The sequence below is a fragment of the Netta rufina genome, assembly GCF_964035555.1.
Source record: "Netta rufina genome assembly, chromosome: 2".
Taxonomy (NCBI): Eukaryota; Metazoa; Chordata; class Aves; order Anseriformes; family Anatidae; genus Netta; species Netta rufina.
The window spans coordinates 55,111,424-55,132,278 of NC_140124.1; the positions used below are offsets into that span (position 1 = coordinate 55,111,424).

Sequence of the window (20,855 nt, forward strand, 5' to 3'; positions counted from 1 at the left end):
GGCACCCGGTAACAGACAACAACGGGAAGAGACGGCGAAAGTGAGAACACGCCTCAGGTTTTATTCCCCCTCAGAAACCGCCGGGCGCGCAGGAAGGAGTTACGGTTACAAGGGGAGGCGAAAAAAAAAGAAAGGCTGACTTGTCCCTGAAATTTTATTTTTAATCGGTAAAGGCGCAGAAAGGTTGGGGCGGGCAAAGAGGGGGGAGCGCCGTGCCCTGCTCCCGAGGAGGGGCAGGGGAGGGCTGCGAGGAACCGCGCCGGGCGCCGGCCGGGGGGCGAGGGGCTGCCGAAGGCTGTGTCCCCGCCCCCCCCCCGTCCCGCGCGCAGCAGCCGTTAGGGCCGTTACCGCTCCCACTTTCGAACTGATTCAAACCGGGGCGCGGCCCCGCCCCGGGCCGCCAATCCCCTCGCGCCCCCCGCCCCGCGCGGCCCCGCCCCCCTCCCTCCGGGGGGGGGCAGCGCGAGAACAAAGAGCTCCCCCTCCCCGCCCTGCCCCCCCCGCACGTGGGGCGCCAGGCCCCGCCCCCCGGCCCGCCCCGCGCCGCGCCTGATTGGCGCGAGGGGGCCCCCAGTCCGCGCCCGTCCAATCGGGGCGGCGCGCGGCGCTCGCCAATGAGCGCGACGCCGATTGGGCCGCCGCGTTTGGCGCTCGGTGCGGGAGGGTGAAGCCGGCGGCCGGCGGCGGCGGGGCGGCAGAGCGGGCGGGAGGGCGGCGCGGGCGGAGCGGGGCCGGGCTGCCGGCGGCGGCGGCAGCGGTGAGAGGCCGGGGCGGGGGTGAGTAAGGCAGCGAGCCGCACGGCGGGGCGGGAGCGGCTATTTATAACCGGGGAGGGGGAGAGCGGGAATAGGGGAGGGGGCGAGGCCCCGCGGCGAGCCGCCCCTCGGCCCCGGCGCCCAGCGGCGGGGGGACGCGGGCGCGGCGGCGGCCGGAGGCGGCGTGCGCGGGGCGCCCTTTGTGTGCGCTGGCCCCGGCCCAGCGCCGCCGTTCCCGCGGGGCCCTGCCCCGGGCACGGCCGGGGGTCTCCCCCCTGCCCTCACCCCTCCGGGATCCCCCCCCGTGGTGTCCGCCGGGCCCCGGGAGCCCGCCCGGGCCGCCCGGGGCCGGCACGGGTGCGCCCGGCCGCGTGTGCCGCGCCGTGCCGGAAACCGGGGCAGCGGGCAGCGGGGCTCGGCGCGCTATTGTCCTGCGGGGCAGCTGCCGCCTCCCGCCGGGATCCTAACCCGGGGCTCGGGGCGCCTGCTGGGCGCTCGCCCCGGCGGGTTTCCCGGTCCCTAGAGACTGGGGTCTGCCAGGGCGCTGCGCCCGGGTTGGTAGCCGGGTGCCTGGGGTGAGCTGCAAGGCGGCCAAGCGCGGGCGCAAAGAGCAGCACTGAAGGCAGGAGGTGTGAGGGAGGCTGGCCTCGAGCAGCACGTGTGTGGTCCGAGAGCGGTGAGGAGGTCGGCACGTTGTAGCATCGTGCGCGTGTGGGTTCGGTGTCACCAGGTATTCTTCGCGGTGATTCGGAAATTACTCGTAGCGGGCTGAGCGTGAGGCAGCAGGAGTGGAATAATGGGCTTGTGCCTCGCTGAAGTCACCTACACGAAGTTACAAAGCACCGTCTTCGTTTTACTGGAACTGGAGAAAAGTTTTTTTTTTAATTTTTAACTGTAGGGCTGAAAGTTCAGATGCTTTGTCTCTAAGAAAAAGCATGTAACAATTTGAATGGAGCTGTTCAATTGTTGCAGGATAGATTTGTCTTTGTGTAAGTCTGGCGGCTGCAGATCCAGCTGTTATGAATTTGGCTCATATTAACGTGTGTATCAGTGAACGTTTTACCAGTACTTTTAGCACGAGCTTCGCTTCTAAACTGGGATTTCCTCACGGATAAGTTTTCTCTTTCTCAGGGGTTGGCACACTCAGATTCTTTATGTGACTTATAAAAATTTATGAGTCTTTATAAGAAAATGTCATTCTTTGTTTGTCCCCAGTGTCTATATCAAATTGAGAGTCTGGGGAATGTTTATTTGTGGTAACAATAAAGCATCTTCAGAAGGGTGAGTATTATTTGTCCACAGCGTACAATAGCCACTCTTGCTTTAGATTAGATTATTAAAATATGAATATTAAAGATGTTCGGTATCTTTCAGGCATCATGCTTCCAGTACTTTAGAAGATGTGACTGAAAAGTTTTATGCAATGTGGCAAGTGTTTTAACTTTGATAGGTAGTGGTTTGTTACTTACTTGCTTTAAGTTTATTATGTCAAAATGTTACGCTTCATGTTACAGAGTATTCCTTAAAAAAAAAAAAAAGAGAGGAAAAGGTACACTTTTTCCTTCCTCTATTGACAACAGGAACTGAAATGTAATTAAAGGCTAAAGAATGTATGGAGAAATCTGTGGTAGTAAAATGTTCTGTGAGGTGTCAGTAGCTATTTTCTACTGGATAACTGTAAGAATTCAAGACTGTAATCTAGGACAAAAAACTGGGGAGAAGAAAATTAAGACACTTTTAATATGTAATCTTACCTTGAAAAGTGACAGACACTGAAAATCCATATAATCAAAAGAACATAAAATGTCTTTGCTCAGTTTAAAATGAGCTAAAACAGTAGTCTGTCAGCTTAGGCTGGATACTCGAAATTCAAACTTCTGTTTTTCCTTGCTGTATTTTTTCTTCTCTAGTAGATATAATTGCCAACCAGCTGAAATATGGTAAGTGATTTAATTGAAGACATGCCTTTAAATGGATTTGTGTTTGTTCTGTAGCATTGCAGCATTCATAGGTGAAATGTAAATGTATTCCTGCACTTCTGCTTATCTGCAAAGAAACTTTGGCTTCATGAGCAGGGAATTCTTGCACTACATTAGTGAATGCAGTGACTGTATAAATGGAGAGTGCAAGCTAACTGATACTTTCTGTAATTTCTGAATAGCTGGTGCACTCTAAACATCCTCTTGAAATTAGTAAGAAAAAAATAGAAAATAAATTAAAAAAATAAACCTCTCCTTGTCACCATTCACAAAAAGATTCTGCCTCTTCAGCTGTATACATCATGTATACATCCTAATAAATTTCACAGCTGTAATGTTCAAAGTTGAACAACATTTTTAAATGGCAGCACTACCGTCATGGGGAAAAACTATTTTAAAAAATGGCTGCAATACTGACAGAAGGTATATTTAACAAATGTTTGCTTTAAGTTGTTCTTGAGCAAAAGTAAGGTGGAAAACTTTAGTGTTGTCCTTTGAATGTTCAGTACTTCTGTGGTTAGCTGCAATGCATTGTAGCTGACTTGGAGAAATACCCGAAATTTTAGGGGAAATAACATTTTCCCCAGCAGAGATCCTGAAAATCTCAGGAGCAGGATGTGGCCTTTGCTAAGCGAGGAATATTCAGAAGTTTACTGAATCAAGCAGGTCATCATTACAGAATTACACACCCAAGGAAATTTCATTTTATCAGATTAAAGAAATGTTGAAGAAATGGACTACGTACCGTGAATATAATTCGTAATGGTTTCATGAATTGTTTGAATAGCACTTACCTTAGGAAACAAGACTACTGTTAACAGAAGCTGTAGGACAATAATAGGAAGATTATTTTTAACTGTAATGTTCTCTAATGGTAATGTTGCTACCAGCCTTCTAATTTGCTGATAGTATGGAGGTGGAAACTGGTGCTGAGCTCATTGAAACGATGGCTGACAGCATTTATGCTGTCTGTATCTTTAGATGTATTTCATATGTGTATCTGTATATTTAACATCCATAACTTGCTATTCTAGAATATTTGTGCTAAATTAGTCTTTAAACAGACGAATTATTCTAGTGGTGGCATAGCTCAGGTGATAATTTCAGTTAAGCTTTGTGCTTGGGAGAAGGAAAGGTGAGATGAAGAAACAAAGCCTTGTGTAAAATGGGTGCAAAACGGAGAGATGTTTTACAGGGGAAAAACAAGGATGTCAGTTCCAATTTAGCAGATTGCTTGGATTTGTTTTTTAGATCTAAGTATATGCTCAAGATTTTTGTTGAGTTAAAGATTGAAAGGAAAAAAATGTAAAAAACTATTAAATAGGTATTCTGTCTGTTCCCACAGAGATCAGTTAAAGGCTCTGGGATGAAGCTGTGAGTTGCTTGCTATCTATGCATGAGGTGAAACTCAAGAGTGAAATTTGTTGAAGGAAGAAGTAGGTTCTATTGAGGTCCAAGCTAGCAGCACTGAAGTTTTCTAAAAACACAGTAGTTGCAATGCAATTTTCTGTAACTGATAATAGTAGGTAGGTTGTTTGTTGCAGGCTTGTTCTAGCTGTGCACCTAGATTCCCATTAAGATTGTAGGCTTGAGGTCTGGGTCCTCAAATGACAGTGAGAAAAATGCCTCCAATACTGGAGTAAGTATTTTAAATTAAAAAGGTAAATGTGGGTAGAGGCAACTCTAAGGAAGAGGAGTGAAAAGTAAGATTTTCACTTGCATATAGCATTGACAATTTCAATGTAATTTAAAAAAAATAGTGAAGAAAAATTCTTTGATATTACTAATTATTTAACCACAGACTTGTAAATTGATTTCCATTTAAAGAAAAAAAAAACAGAGGATGTCTTTCAGATGTCACTATGGTGTCCAGAAAAAGTATATATAAAAAAAAAAAGATTATTGTGGATTCCTTATTTTAGGAATCTTTTGGTTACCTGGCTGAAGTGTGGATGTAGAGTGTTTTGGTGATCGTACCTCTGTTCAGTTGGTGAAGAGCACTATTGTAATGGAAAGATTCATAATGCATATAGTGCTTCCTTTCTAATGGTAAAATCAGGAGTACTTTTAAGGTGAGAAGACCATCTGGAAATGTAGTTAGATACCAGGCATGTTCTAACTGCTTCAGATAACAATAACAATGTAGTGATGTGAGTGGATCAGTGCAATATTGGCAATTGCTTGAAAATGTGACGTAGTTCTTCAAAATGTCTTTCAGATACCTCAGTTGTTAATATAATCTTAGATAAAGCTGTCAGTGCTGTCATCATTCTGTATGCAGATAAAGACTTCTCTGATATGCCATTTCAGGAGTACATATGAATTTGCTATTTTTTCACCTTTTTTTATATGTGTCTGGTGCCGGCTTAAATGATATATGTGTAGCTATGCAAGCAAAGTGGTGCACATTGCAGTCCATACTCTAGGCTTTCTAATATGTGAACTAAAAAAAATAAATACTTGCAGGAGAGTGTGATTTCCTTATGTGTTAATTTTATTATTTTTAATCTAGACCCAGGCTGTTTCCTTTGTCAATTTCTGTTGCATCTGGTTCCTTCTTTCATTCTGCCTTTTCATGGTTGGTTCTGTTTCTCTGCTGTGTATTCTCCCTTTCACAGCCTGTGTGTTCAGTTTAAATCTCAAAGCAATTAGACATAACTTAAAGTATTTGAAAGGAAGCAAACTCAAATCTTACTAGTAAATGCATGTGTTTTAACTGTGAGCTGTTTTCCTTTCTATGTTTCTTAGGCTGAGTGGATCTGGTAAATTGTGTATTTCTTCTGTGTAGGTGTCTGATCTTACTTTCATCTAGTAAGACGAAATTTAAGAGATAGAACCTAGTTTGCTTTTTATGTGAGAAATCAGGCTTGTTTTAGAAAGACCTGATATACCTGCAAAAACTGTACCATGGCAAATGGATTAAAGTCATTAAGTTGATTTTATGTACAACTTAAAACTAGGAAGAACGTTAAGTCTGTCCATTGCGTTAACTCTTCAGCTATCTGCCTGCCAATTTATGCTATGTTTTTAGTGAGTATTTTTAACTAGTGTGTTTAGTGGAAAGTTGAATCCATTGTTTAAATATTGGGAGAGAAGATTGACATATGTTGTTTTAGTGTTAAAATAGTTTGACCATTACTGGTGTTCAGTGTATCATTGCTTTGAAACCGGGGGACAGAAATGGTCCCAGAACCATGGAACTACTCATAATTCTCATCTGTAGCCTAAGGTAGCTGAGTTCTCACTGGAGTGTTTTTGTTTTTTTGTTTTTTTGTTTTTTTTTAAGTTAAACTGTTTCTCATTAATTCTCTTTATTCTTTAAATAAAGATTCTAGAAAAGCAGGATCTTTTTTTTTTTTTTTTCCCCTTTATAAGCAATATTTAATCTGCTGATGAATTAATCACCGTATGCTTTTTAGAATAGGGATGCTCTGTATTAAACCCAGTTATTTTGAGAGCTTTAGGGATGAGAGTTGGCTAAGTAACTCTTGGTTGCTTTCATTGTTTGAAGTTTGTTTTGGAATTGCTCAGACAATTTACAAATATTCTAAATACACATTCAGCTCCAAAATTTGACACTTATCTGCAATAAATTCTATATGACTTGTCTGCATAAATGGTTGTGTAATGTCTTTGAAAGTTTAAGCTATTTGCCTATGCAGAGGAAGAGGTATGTTATAGCTATTGAACTGCTTAATTGTTATGTGGCAGGATTTTTTCAGTTTGGAGTGTGGTTTGCTTTTGTGTGTGTGAATTGAACTGAAGAACTTTTAGGTATTTTAATGTATTTAGAGTAAAAACAAAAAAGGTGTGTCCGCAAAACTAGTTAGGGTGGAATAGTCACTGAACTCCAAATTCACACCCCAAATTATTTTGCCTGTGTAGACATGCGTTAGGTGCTTGCAGCAAGTGCTATTTTTTCTGCTAGATTTATCCAGGGTATCAAAAAGGTTTGAATTTTAAGAGGTGGATGTGTTAGGCAACAGAGGTTATTTGGAATGTACAAGGGAGTCATCTAACTCCTCTGGGCATCTGAATGAGTGTGAGGGGAGAGATTTGGAGGTAGGCATTTGAGCAACTGAGAGTTTAAGTTTTATGTCTAAAGCTTTACCGTCTCCTGACAAACAGCCAGGCTTCATCTTATGTTAGAGGTGTGGAATGGTTTTAATGGTCACTTATAAAGAACATTATAAAAATAAGGCTTGAGACTCATTGCTGTTCTTTTATTTGGATTTTTACATCATATTTTTTGGTGGGGGGGCGGGGGATCCAAATAGTCTCACTTGTGCCTGCAAATATAGTTAAAAACGTAAGTGTAGATAAAAATTAAAAAAATAGCTTTATTAGCTGATATTGCCTAAACTGAAGTGAGATTTCAGTTCCAATTTTGGTTTGATTTTTTCATTAAAAAGAAAAAAATCCCCGGTGGTTATAATTTCCCTGTTTTCTACTCACCTTCCCCCACATCCCTAAGTACTTAAGTTTATCACTTCTATTTCTCAAACAGTATTTTTCTAGAAGTATCATATGTTTAACTGTTCTGGGAGAAATATCATTGAAATGATTGCTTCTTACATGATATTCAGTAATTACATTTTGTCTGTTTTTTTTTTTTTTTTTTTTAAATTCTATTTTATCCTGAAACTGTTGGGATACAGTGAAAGGAATTTATTTTTGAAGGGAAGTTTTGAAAGCTACAGGTTAGCATGAGCAAACTGCTTCAGAACTCTAGTAAAGATTTATATTTATATATATTTAATGGCTGTCTGAAAACAAATCATACTTTTTTTGTCCTACTCATATTTAAGGAAGTATATTAGGAACCCATTGAAATTATATATTAACAGACTCTTTAGTTTTCTTCTTTATTAAAGAGAATGAAACCCTTTCCATTGTCTTTACTAGTAAATGTCGTAAATGAAGAACTTCCCTCAAATGAGATGGCTTAAATGTAAATCCAAAGGCAGTGTACTACTGGGAAAAAAAAAGCCCTCAAACCATTGTCTTCCATCCTTATGGTTGGTGGTAAATCTGCAATAAACTGCATTTCTGGTACAGTTCTGTTGTTGGATTTACTCAGGTGCTTCATGTCTGTTCAACCTGTAGTTGGTGCGAAAAGTTTTAAAAATGACTGGGGAATTTTGTCAAGACTATGTATATTCTTACCTGTTTCATTTTGCATTTTCTTAAGCATGTTTGAAGTAGATTGATTACAACTATTTTAGATGCTAAAAAAAGTTTGGGATAAATTTTATGAAGTACTTGCAGAATGTTTGGGTTATTTATAAGCTCTGAGTTTAACATGCTGGTAGATAATTATAAAATAATAAGGATAAAGAGATGTTAAATAACCGGTTATTACTTACCTTTCATAGCTTTCTAACACAGAAAATAAAAGATTCTAATGTAAAAATAGTAAAAAAAATAAATAAATAAAATTAAGATTCCTACCCCTTTTCCAGGAAGGAAAAGGGAGTGGAGGAGTGTTTCCTCCTCTTTTCATATTCAAGATCTGTTTTACTCCTCATTCTTCTCTTTCCCTGTTCCATGCCGTGGTAAAGGTGGCAGTGTTGTTTTGTTTTTTTTTTTTCTTGGTTTGGGGCTTTCTAATATCTGCCTAGTTAGTTTATATTCTTTTCAGGAGTTTCTACAACTATTATTCAAGCAACATAGTGTTAAACTGTGAGAATGAACTATTAGGAGAAAGCAAGAAATAAAATACTGTGGGAGGAAAAGTAATACGTTTAAAAAAAAAAATGAGATGGGGGAAAATGCTTGAAGAAAATGTCAGTTCTTAGAGCACTAGAACTGACTTGTTTCCTTCCTGTCTTGATTTACTCTCATGTAAGCATCTCAGAAAATAGCGGTATGAGTTTTAGTATGAGTTGAGCGCATTCAGAAATCGATCCGCAATCTTAGGCGGTTAGTGCTCTCAGGAGTTGGAAATTGAATGTGTAAGGCCAGAGTTTTACAATGTGGTTAGGTGGGGACAGTAGAAATGGATGCTCACTTTTCTTCAGTGAAGAGACATAAGGTGTTTTCAGCCAAAGGACTTTCTCGCTTCTGTCAGTGACTGGCTACGAAAATACTCATGCTGTCGGGAGGGAAATGATAGCACAGATGCATGAGCAAGTGGTAGGTAAAAGTCTTTTAGTAGCAATGTCAGCAGAAAGTAGCAGTGACACTTGAAAGTCCAAGCCATCTGTACAGGTTTTGTCTGGTATAATCTTTGGTCAGTGATGAGAAACTTTTTTTTTGAAAAGGTTCACTTAAATGTTAAAAACAGATGAGAAATGATGATTGATTAAAGTAGGCAGATGTGCCCAAAGCAAGCAGAAGTCTTGAGTTAGGCATGGGGATGAAAACAGGGTTTTCTAACAGGTTGGTAACTGGACTGAAGGTTAGAATTCCTAATATCTAAAATAAAAGCGTATCCTAGCAAGGTCTAAGGATGCAATGCAGGACGGTAGCTACTGTGAAGTAACGTATATAATTATGTTATGTGGCTGGGACAGAGAACAGGCATGTCAGTGAGTTTTCTGAATTGTGGTTAACTACAGTGGCATCTCAGTGAATCTGCTGCTAGGTTTGGTAAGTCAGTGTCTGCATGTTTTTCATGATTTCTGTGTGTTGTTTTCTGCTTTTCATAAAATGAGAATTCGTACTGCAACATTTCATAATGCCAAGGCACTTGCAGACCTTTATGAGTATATTGCAGAAAGCATAACTAACTTAGTTATCTCTAAGAAATGTCACATATGATTTATGCTTGCCATTTGTATCAGAAGTTACGGTAAAGGATGTATGCAGAATGAGGCCGTCGGCCTTATTTTCATAGGAAGGCTGTAATCAGCCATTTAAAGGAAACTGAGTACACCGATCAGCTCAGTTACAAGGTTTGGCCTGTGTTATAGTGAATTAGTAACTACTCCCAGATAGTCTTAGTTTGGGGAGTAATACTGCAAATAAACAAGAATTAATTACAGCTAATTTCTTTATTCAGCGTATGGTCATGCAGTTTCTAGACTAGGACACAAAAGGTAACAGTATGAACAAGTGAGTGAACAGCAGGCTGGCAATTCTGACAGAAGTATGTAGCTTAATTGGATTAAATATGTCATGAAAGTGTACTCGTAGTTCAATCATAGCCATTCAAGTAGATGTAAGAAAAAAGGGTGTGTATAGTTATTTTGTGTATGGTGGCTATGTGGATCGAGATAACATGTGATAGCCAAAAGAGTGAATATGCTGCAAAGTAGTAATTTTTTTTAAACCTCTTTTGAAAGAGTGGTGAGATGTAAAGGATTATTTCTAATAAAGGAATGTGAAAGGGTAAGGGACCAGTTTAACAAGGAAGAGTAACTTTAAAACTTGAAATGTAAAACTGATCTTTTTTTGAATAAGAAAACTTGCTGTTTTAAGTATGTTCTCAGAATTACTCAATGTTTTTAAAGCTATAAGGATTGACAAACACAGCAAAAAGAAGCTGGTGACTTTAGCATCAGACTGAATGCGGTAGGACTGGAAACATTCTGGAAGTGAAAGCAGAAAAATCAGTTGCTGACAGTGAAAATACGCTCCTGGATGAGTAATACCTTATAGGTAGCTGTAAAAGGGTGAAAATTTTAGCAAAGAAAAATGTTTTTGAATGTGAGCTGAAATACTTGCTTAAAGAATGTAGAAGAAATGTGAATAACCTTGAATATCCTGAAGTATCAACTGGGTACTATTAAGTTAAGGGGGTGCTGGGATAGTAACAAAAGGCCCAGAGAGTATTGTGCTTGGGAAGAAATAATTGAGAAGGCACAGCATTTCACTTGCAGGGAAGCAGGTCACAGCAGTTGCTTACAGTGCACGTGTACTCCTTGCTTATTGATAGCTTCTAGAATATGTTTAGGTTTTACTTAAATACTTTATTTCTTCTTTTTTATTTTTAACATTCTAGGGTAAAGATCAGGCTCCTGATCTTAATCACACCAAGAACAAAGTAAAGCTTTATTCACTTAAATTACAGTATGTAAAAGGTTGGCAAAGAATGACACTTCAAAGGCACAAAAGTTGGGCTATAAGAAGAACTCTATTAGAATATGAAGAAGGCTCACTCGAAAAAACATCCCTTTACAAGTCTTTCTCAGCTAATTTTCGCTTTACTTTCTTTCATTTTCCTTCACTTTTCTAGTCCTGCTCCCTTTGAAAAAGAAAAACAAGAACAACAACAAAACACACCTTTATTTTGGAGAGCCTGTTGCCCTGATACATTACTTCAGACAGTGAATGATGGTTTCTTGAAGCAGAACTTGCAAAGTTACTACTTTGACGCTGTTATGGTTTTAGAAAAAGTGATCTTTTTTCTGGCTTTGAAAGGAACACTGCATCTTAATTTCTTCATTTTAAAAACATTGGTAAGTTTCTGGAGAGTATGAAGCACAGTAGTTAGAATACATTTCTTAATTAGTAAAGAGCTTTCTTTGCCTTTTATGTTTTATATGAGGGGGAGCTGAAGGTTCCAACTGGTGTTAAGCAGAGACAGACTCTTCAAATGAACAAACACAAGATTGTAGTGGGAAGGAATATGTGAACTAACGAGTTGGAGTTGTTAAAGGAGACTCTAGTACAAGGGGTGTTTATACTGATGAGAAAAACCAGTGATTACACACCAAACTAAAGATTGTAATCTGATTAAGCTCCCAAACACTTTAATTCAGAAATTACTGTTCCCTTAATATTGTTTTCCAAATTACATGTAGCTGACTGAAATATCAAGAATTTTAGAGTGTAGTGGTGAATATTTCCATCTTCTGAAATATTAAATTGGAATTTAAACAGCACGCAAGCTTGGTAGCATCAGTTCTAAAAACAGTGTGGCCCTTGGTTTTGAGATGGCAGGCCCAGTTCAGAATTTTGTTGGCTTTTAGAATAGTTTAGGTTGGCAAGGAAATCTGGAGGTTATCTGATCCAGTCTCCCGTTCAGACAAGGCCAACACTGAAATTGCATCAGGCTATTCAGTGTCTTTTCCAGACCACTTTTAAAATGTTTTTGCGGATGGAGATTCCAGAACCTCTCTACTTAATGTGTTCCTGTGCTGGACTGTACTCGCTGTGAAGCATTTTCTCCCTATGTTGAAGTGAAATCCCTCACTTGAGACTTGCTTGTTGACTTTGGTGCTCTTGTTTAGCACATATTAGCATGTCTCCATAGAAGGGCTAGAGTAGTACTCAAATTCTGTGGTCATCTGGATTTAGTGCTGATTTCTGAGACATCACACTGTTCATGGAATATTTGTTTAAATTCTTGAAATGACTTCCAATTTTGATAAGGCCACAAAACAGATGAAAACGTAACATTTTTAAAAGAGGCTGTTTAGGAGTTTGGATCCCTACGTGTAGTTTCCTTCTAGTCTTTTTAAGAATAGACAGAACCATATTTTGAAGCCTTAGACTTGTACTAATAATAGAAAATGGAAAATAACTTTTGTTAACTGTTGATTTGAATATAGAGAGTTGTTGTGAATGGCTGTTATGGGATGTATGAGAAAAACTGAACTGTAAAGCTTGCATTAACTTCTCATTTGTTACAGTCATCTTCTATACCTGTCCTCCACTGGCAGCTAACAGAGGCAAGTTATAGACTGTTTTGCCAGTCACTGAATCATTTTCAGGGTAATCTTTAGCTGATAGAGCAAGAGCAGGAAGCACGGTTCTTGAAAACTACTCACACAAGTATTTTGCCATGTTAACTGCTTTGATTGTGCATAGACTTGTAAAGGAAAAAAAAGATTACAGTGTGAATAGTATGGTACATGTGGTATGGAAGATAAACGTTCCAGTCTAAGGCAAGCTGGGGAGACTCTCAAGCAGCTTGCTGGTATCGACAGAAAGAGGCTTTGCTTCATACCCATGACCCTGTCTGCATGGCTCTTCCCTGCCAGTTGTGTGCTGGCTCTGCCAGCTTGAGTAATTTTGACTTTCTGGTCCAGTTCAAGACCAGTCAGCCTCTTCTGAGGGGGGAAAAGGTCTGATTTAGCAGAACTAATCATCACAATCAAACTTACCGTATTTGCCCTCTAAATCTATCAGAGATGCAGAGGTAATGTAGGCAGATAATGAAGAGAAGAAATGTATGCCATTTTATGATTCCATTGCCCTTCCCAATTCTAGCCAAGAAGTACATGAGGACATATGTCATCACCTTCCAAAAGCAAATGGATGTGTGATTGTGCTGTTAAGTCCTGGTTAAGTTGCAATGTTCTTCCTCAAAATTAAATTGTATTAGGCAACTGTTAATACACTAGTAAATACTGATGTTGCACGTTGGGGAGGAGGGAGTGCACTGGCCTTGAATGTGACAACTTTTAAGCTGTTATCTCAAAGAAACAATACTGTAGTGACAGACTGCCAATTTCGAAAGGATTTCACTACTTAAAATGTATTCTAGTGTTGCAAATGCTAATTGCAAGTAACTGGCAGTACTATAATAAATACAAGCTTAATTGTGATGAGACTGCTTGTAAGAAAAATGTCTATTTATAGTAGCAGCAAACCTGCTTTCGATGCTGCCATATTACCTGGAAGGTCTGTCTATGGTTGTTACCTATCTGTCTGGGTATTAGGGCTGGTGCTAACATGCCTTGGTGCCCACGCTGCAATTGGAACATAGGCTTTGAATTCTACTTGTAAACCAGGGGTGTGCTGCGAACTTTAAGGTGGAGGGAAAGGAGTCATTCTGAGATTGGGATGCTTACTTTCACATACAGACATTCCTCTTTAGTTCAGGGTTATGGCATTGGTATATCTGAAGAAGTTGATGGTTCTTCTAGATACCTTGTTAAAATTAGTTTTGTATTTGATGATAGCTTGTCTAAGAGTTTCCATCTCTTGAGTAATCAAGAATGTACTCACAGAGCGCGGAATCTTACTAGAATTGGTCACGAGTGTTGTATTAGCCTACATCAGCCACAGCCACTGATGTCTGTCAGAGTGAGGAAGGACAGATGAACTGTTTAGAGTTACCTACATAGCCTAGATTCATAAATAAGTATACTTATTTTAGATATTGTCAGAGTGCAATAGAGGTTAAGCCTCTGTAGGCCACGACAAGCTTCTTGGCTTTTATGTGGCCAAAGAGTGGCAGGTCTGGCATGGGTGTCTTGCTAAACGTTTCTGGTTGGTAAGGATAACATTTACATATTGGTAAAACTGTGGCAGTGATACAGTGTGGCTTGACAAACACTTCTGTTGAAGGCAGGACTGGCATAAACTCCTAGCCTCTCCAATTTCAGTTCTTTGCCTCTTGTTTCTACCCCCTTCCCTTGTGTTGATTCAAGTATTCCTGTGGCTGCTGAACAAACCTGCCTGTGGAACTGATTTTGTTGAAAATTTGTATTTGAAAACCTAAGTATGTTTATTTTCTGGGCTGTTCAGCCAGATTTTTTTTCCTGACCTAGTTTGATTAACAGAATCATAAGCACTTAGGTCTTACAATACAGAAGGCTGAGTAGAGGTGGAGATGAGGTATGTGGGGCCACTGATTCAAAGGATAAATGATGTCTTTTCTAGGTGAAACTGACAACAAATAATGTCTGAGGAAGATAGCTTAACTTGATAACATTTATTGAAAGTCCAATGCTGAAATTTAAATATTCTTAATGATAAAGATTTTCAGCATATGGAATAACATGAAGTATATTTTAGAGCATAGATAGGAATTTTTAAGTATTTCTTGGTTAAACAAATTGAATTGCACTGTAAACTTAAAATACTATGTTTCTATAATATATTACAGTAAAAAACCACTACAGTTTATTCTCATCTATCACTGTGAAAAATCTTGTAGAGTGAATGTGATGTAGTGGAATGTTACTAATAAACTATGCTAATCTTTCCAATGTTGTATTTGACCCAGAGATTTCTAGTTAGTCAATGTGGTTTGGTGTCTGAAATGCAGAAGCTGACAACAGAGAGCTGACAGCCTTGAAAGTGTTTTTCTTCCCATGGAAATGAGAACATGCTATTTTACGCAGATAAGTTTGAAAGACAACTGTTTTTGTATTTCTTTAGAAAATGCAGAAAGAGTAGCAAGCAGCTATAGATCACCTAGGCATTGATGATTTATATGTGTGCTCATAACACAGGTAAAAAGGCCATTCAGGTGCTGGGGTGTCTTTTCCCCTCACCCTATAACTTGCATAGGGAAGAAGTTAGCTCTGAAATCACAGAAGTAAATAAATTTTCTTAGTTTGCCTGAGAGAGTAATACTGTTTCTTGACCAGAGTTTTTTTTCATTAATATCTACACGGTTAATAAAAGTTTGGAGTAAATGAAGGATGCAGATTACAGCAGTTAATTATAATTAAATTTGACATCATTTCTTGAAGTCTGGCAATATGTATATGTTGGTTTATTTTTAGGTGCTTGATAATTGTAATAAGAGTCTGCTGGAAACTGCTTACTCTGAAGGCCTTCAGAATAGGTTCATAAATAGTATTGGCTTGTTTTGCATTTAGACTGCATGAAGTAAAATACTAAAAATACATCTCCAAGAGTTTCTAGGCAATAAAGTTTGGTTTAGTGTAGCTGATAGCTACTTGGCTGTAGCTGAGCAATCATTTAGTAGTATTTATATATTATGTTGTTATACTACTTTGTACTGTGTAAAATCATGTAATATGAACATCATCTGAGTTTTTTATTAGATGGGTTTGGAAAGTTAAAAGTACTGTGAACTTACACCTTTAGGTATACACTGAATGCATTGATGTTAGTAATTTACATTTATTGTCTTATTTCTTTTCTAGTGAAGGTGTGGTTTTGGTTCTTTGTTTGTATGTTTAGGCTTATGGAGAAGTCTTTAATCCTTTCTTCTTCCTGTTGCTAAAATTCTGCTTTTTGAGTTGAATATGAATTATCTTTAATCATGCTGCCTGAACAATTTTATTTTTACTAATTTGAAGAAAATAGCATGGAAGGTGTGGCTTTTGTAATTGAACCCAAGTTTTGTAGATAAATGAAGAAGTTCAATAATGACTTCAGATAGGGTTTAATATATGGTAATTTTGTCATTAATAAAACTGAATATGCATAATGTGAGGGACATGTGTGCTGTCTGGATCTGATAACGGCTTACAGCTAAAGAGCATGTCTGCTACTCCAGAGCAAACTGATGTATAAAACCAGGGCTTCTTTATGGTACAATGGCACGCGCTATTTCTTCCCCTGTGGCCCCAGTGTTGGCCAAAGTTCCTCACAATTCCCTCCTGATTTGTAGCTGTGCACAGGTTGTGTAGGGCTCTAGGTGGGGTCTCATAAGAGCAGAGTAGAGGGAGAGAATCACATCCCTCAACTTGGATGAGTATCGTTGTGATGTAATATTGAATCTAAATTAATAATTTTATGCCATTTGAAGTGACAGTTCTTGAAGCTAGCTGAGATGAGTGCTTTGAGCTCACTAGTGCGTCAGTCCAAGGAATGTAGTGACAGTATGTCACTGTGTTCATGTTGTCAGTGAGGTGGGAGAGGTCTGGACATAGGATGTAGTTTGCTGAGCAGGTCTGTGGAGTTCAGTAAGTTTCCCTACTTCTTGAGGTTCTGAGAAGCAAATGTGAAAGCTTTCACACTTGGCTTTATGTGAGGTTCTAGAGGTAGTATTTCCTTCCACCCTTCCCAAACTGAATTATTTTATTCTTTCATTACTCTAGGCAACAAAAACATTATGACTTGATTGTTCGTTGGTTTGCATCAAGTTGCATAGGCACTTTGTCTGTTGGGTTTCATATTCTCTTCCCCTCACCGTTGAAACTTTTGGTTAAGAGTGCTCCTAAGTGCAGTGTTGTATTGGAGTATACGTACAACTGAAGCATAGGAATGACATTTTGAGCATATATGAAATTCAAAAAAAAAAAAAAGGACTTGGAAGTTGTGCTGTGCACAGTATGTTTTAATTCTTAAATATCTCCAAAAAGAATTTCTGAGTTGTCAGAAGATACACAATATTTTAAGCTGTAACAATATTATATTAAGCGCAGTTACAGAATTAATAATATTCGCTTATAAGGGCAGACTCTCCTCATTTATGCTCTCATGGTTTGCAATTTTAATTTTTTTTTCCTGAAATTTGGCAGGGTAGCCAGAGGAGCTTTAATATAGTCTTTGACAGCAGTATGACTGCTTGAATAGGCTGCCTAATTTAGAGAATTATCCACGTGCTTGTTTATTACTGATGCGTATTGCTAAAGCGATTGAAGAAAAAAAGGATGTTGTTTTTAAATAAGGCCATTTGTATGTTCTGTAGGCAAAACAGCAATATGAATGGATATTTTTCTGTACTTAATTGTCTCTTGTTGTGAATTGTAGATGTATTATATACACTTTGGCTGCTGACATTTAGTAGTTGTCAGATTTAAGCTCATGCAGTTTTTTAAAACTCAGTGTACAGCATATGGATCTTGTACAAAATTTCATTATGAAATGCTTAATGGAGTTTATTTAGTACAAGCATGCATGCTGTAAGACACTTGCATATTTTGTTGTTTTTCATTTCCAGCTAGGCAAGCATGAATGGAAATGGAAAAGAACACCTCTGTGTCTATTTTTTTTTCTGTACGGTTTTTCTTGGTCATTGTTTAGTTGGGTTGGTGTATCTCATTCCTAATACCATAGTTAAGGCTCCTCATTGGTCAAAAAGAGGCATTATTTCTATTACTTTTCATTTGATGATGCTCTGCTTCAAATTGTGTTGGTCCTTCCATTAATATAACTAACACCCAATTCTACCCACCTGTGTACTTAATGCTATGAAATGGCTATAGCTCAGGGAATTAGTTGCGATATTATTGGTAATGGGAAAAACAGGGGTGGTGTGAGATGTGTGGAGAGGAATGTAGGGACACTGCTATACAGAGTAGACAGTGTGGGGTCACTTGAGTTCTGTGATCCTGTGTTGTGGAAAGACTGGATAGCTTCTGCTCTGTGTTGGACTTGAGGACTTTGTTTAGATGGGGCATAAGCATCTCTGTGCTTTTTGTGGTGTCAGGATGATTGTCCAGTCTGGAATGAGTGAGATCTTTACCAAGCTGAAGCTAGAACTCCTTTGATGTGTCTCACTGCATTTCTCAGTGCTCCCTCTTCTGCAAATAGATGCAGGAAGCTCTGTCAGGGCTGTTCTCTATAGTATGAAGCCAGGTATGATCAGGCAAGGTTGGCTCAGGTTCTGCAAGGAAGTCATTCTGTGCTTTGGGAAATGAGCTTTCTCTAGAGGCAAGATAACTGCTTTAGAGTTGTGCTTTCTTTCTCTTTTTTTTTTTTTGAGATGAGATAATCTGCTTATAAATAATGACTGAGTTGACTGTACAGTATCTTTCTTTTAGAAGAAGTCTCAGGACTGAGATCATGAGCAATTGCACAGTTTCTGCAGGCTGTTTCATCAAAGAGGATGAACAAATGGGAAGACTTTAAGCAATAGAAGTACCAGGATTCAGAAAGGAAAATTGAGAAGAAGGACTCAACTGGGGGCTGTCTGAATCACACTCCTGCACAAAGATATTCCAGAATCATGTTTTTATTTGCTAAATGTAAATTGTTTAACATTATGTTGTCTTAAGACAGCTTTAACTATTCTTAAATAGAATTAGCTTGTGATATTGTAGGGAATATTTGGAAACTTTTTAATGAAAAGGTTTCAAAATCAGTCTTAAAAATATCCCTAGCTTTTCTGTTCTGCAACCTTAGCTGCAAATCCCATACAAAATCATTTAATGAAAATGTACAGGCTTTTTTTTTTTCTTGTGTAGTAAAGTGTAGTTTGCAGCTTAGAGTTGCATACAAATGTGAACTGCAGAAATTGTAGAAGGTGATTTGGAAAAGGTTTTCCTTACACACAGGTACTAGTGCAAATGAATGAACAGTAGGTTTGAGAGAGCACCTTTACAAGTCCTGGATTTGCTCCAGAAGCCAAGTTTACATTGATGGTTCTCTGAAGTCTTTTAGTTCTCTAAATTATTTCCATCCCTGAAAGGAGGTGTACAGCATCCTTCTGTAAGAATCCATCTTTGATTTTTAAATTTTTTTTCCTCTCCTTTTTTTTTTTCTCCTAGCAATGACCCAGCATAGTAGGCTGTCCTTGTCTGGGCAATATATTAGCCCAGTTTCCCAGGCTTAGTTTCTGCAGTGTTTTTTTTTTTTTTGGTAGACCTTCTAGCTGGTGCTAATAAAGTATCATAGATAATTTCTATAGTCCTACTATGAAGATGCGCCATGGGAATTAACTGTCCTCTATGAAAATGCATTAATATTTCCCCCTGAGACATGGGGACAAAAGAACAATTACTCTTACTGCGGTATATCTGTTAAAATGTAATATAATTCTGCTTTAGAGATGTTCAACTGCCCAGAAACTTACAAATATGGTTCACTTGGCTTGCAAAACTGCTGCTAAAGAAAGGAACAATAAATGAAAACAGATTTCTTTCAAAATTGATATTATACAACCCTGTATCCATAACACTTTTTCTTAGCTGTATTTTTTGTTTAACATATACATGTGTATTCTTCCTTTCTACTCAGTGCTTTTTGTCTTACTGTGGACTTGCCATTTAAAGGACGTTTCTAATTTGTTTGTATGTATTTGACTTAATGTATTGTGTGTATCCCACTGATCTTTGCACATTAGCATTATTACTTTATCTTGAAATGTTTCTTACTGTTGCTTATATGAAGTTGTAGCATATTTCTTTATTTTCTAGGATTTTTTTTATCTGGTACCTTCAATACTAAATCCGTTGTCCATGTTGTGCCTCAAATAGCAGCTTCAAACTAGTGCTAGTTTGAAAAAAAATGAGTTTTTAAAACTCATTTGTTATCAGATGAATGACCTGTGTGTAGTATTTTAAAAGGAAGCATTTGTCTTGTAAAGTATGAATTATTTTTCTTCTCATTTTAGCACACCATGTAACCATGATGTTCATTACTGGGTAAATTGAATATACTTGTTTTGTTTATTAGATGGAGATACTTCTCTCTGGTTTTAGACTCCAATTTTGGGGACTTCTGAGGCAGTATTTCAGATCTGTGATAAAATAAACAGAATTCCCATCATTCTATTATTATTAACCTAATTATATATGGTTTCCATGCAGATATACTTTTGATTAGGGCTTATCTGGCAATTTAAGTTGAGAATGCTTTTTTAAGACCTGAATCATTTATGATTTTGCAAAAATCTAAAATTGAACGGACTGTGCTGAATGCAGTATTAAAATAAACATAAGTTGTGTTTTGTCCTGTTCTTAATGGGATGTGCTACTTTAGTGTTGTCAGCTGAGGTTTCATTTATCTTTTGAATTCCTTCATACTTCTTATATGTCTTTTGGCTGAACCCTAACTGAGACAATTTCGATATTCTATATTACCTAAAAATTGAGATTGTCTTTCCATTATTTATCGTGTCTGATTTATTTCCAGTTAAAGGGATGTTTTTCCATATTTTTCCTTTGCTTAGTTTAGCATATAATACAATGCATTTACTTTTTTTTCCATGATGCTTTTATGCCATTCTCTAATCAATATCATAGTGCATTTTGAATCACCAATCCTTTTCACTGTGCTCTAACATGAATGGATTGTGATTTTTCACTTTAATTATCTTTAACCTCTTTCTCCTGTAGTCACTTGTGTTGTGGTAAATGAAATACAGGTAGATTCTACCTGCTGCCTTGAGGCATGGAAACATATCAGCTGTGTTTGACTCCTTTGCTCTAGGTTGACCTCTCCCTTCTAGTTTACTGTCCTCCCCTTTGTGTAAGTCAGGTTCTCTTGCATTATGGGAAACATCATGTATGCCTTGCCTTTTTTTCCCTCAAAGGATACTTCCTATGATTTGGGAATTTTGCTGTTTGTTTTTAATCTCAACCTGAATATCCAGTATGTTTTCTTCCAAAATATTAATCTCTTGTGTACAAATATGTGTGAGGCTCTTAGACTATTACTTTTTATTCAATGATTATATTGTAATCATTGGAAATTAATGTAAATTATGGCATAGTATTGAGAACAAACAGGATCTGCACTGATTTTTCTTTTCAAGATTATCATGAGTTCTTGTAGAACTCAAATCCACTCAGTACAAAAC

At 38.5% G+C, this 20,855-nt stretch overlaps 1 protein-coding gene across 7 annotated transcripts in view; it reads left to right on the forward strand.

The window, feature by feature from the left end:
• The first annotated feature begins 737 nt into the window (after positions 1-737).
• The window catches only part of EZH2 (enhancer of zeste 2 polycomb repressive complex 2 subunit), a 56,584-nt gene continuing 36,466 nt past the window's right edge, over positions 738-20,855 (forward strand). For all 7 annotated transcript variants that reach the window (XR_014618244.1, XM_084282649.1, XM_084282650.1 and 4 more), the window contains exon 1: positions 738-757. The gene's annotated coding sequence lies outside the window, so the exon portion shown is untranslated. The remainder of the gene's footprint in view (positions 758-20,855) is intronic.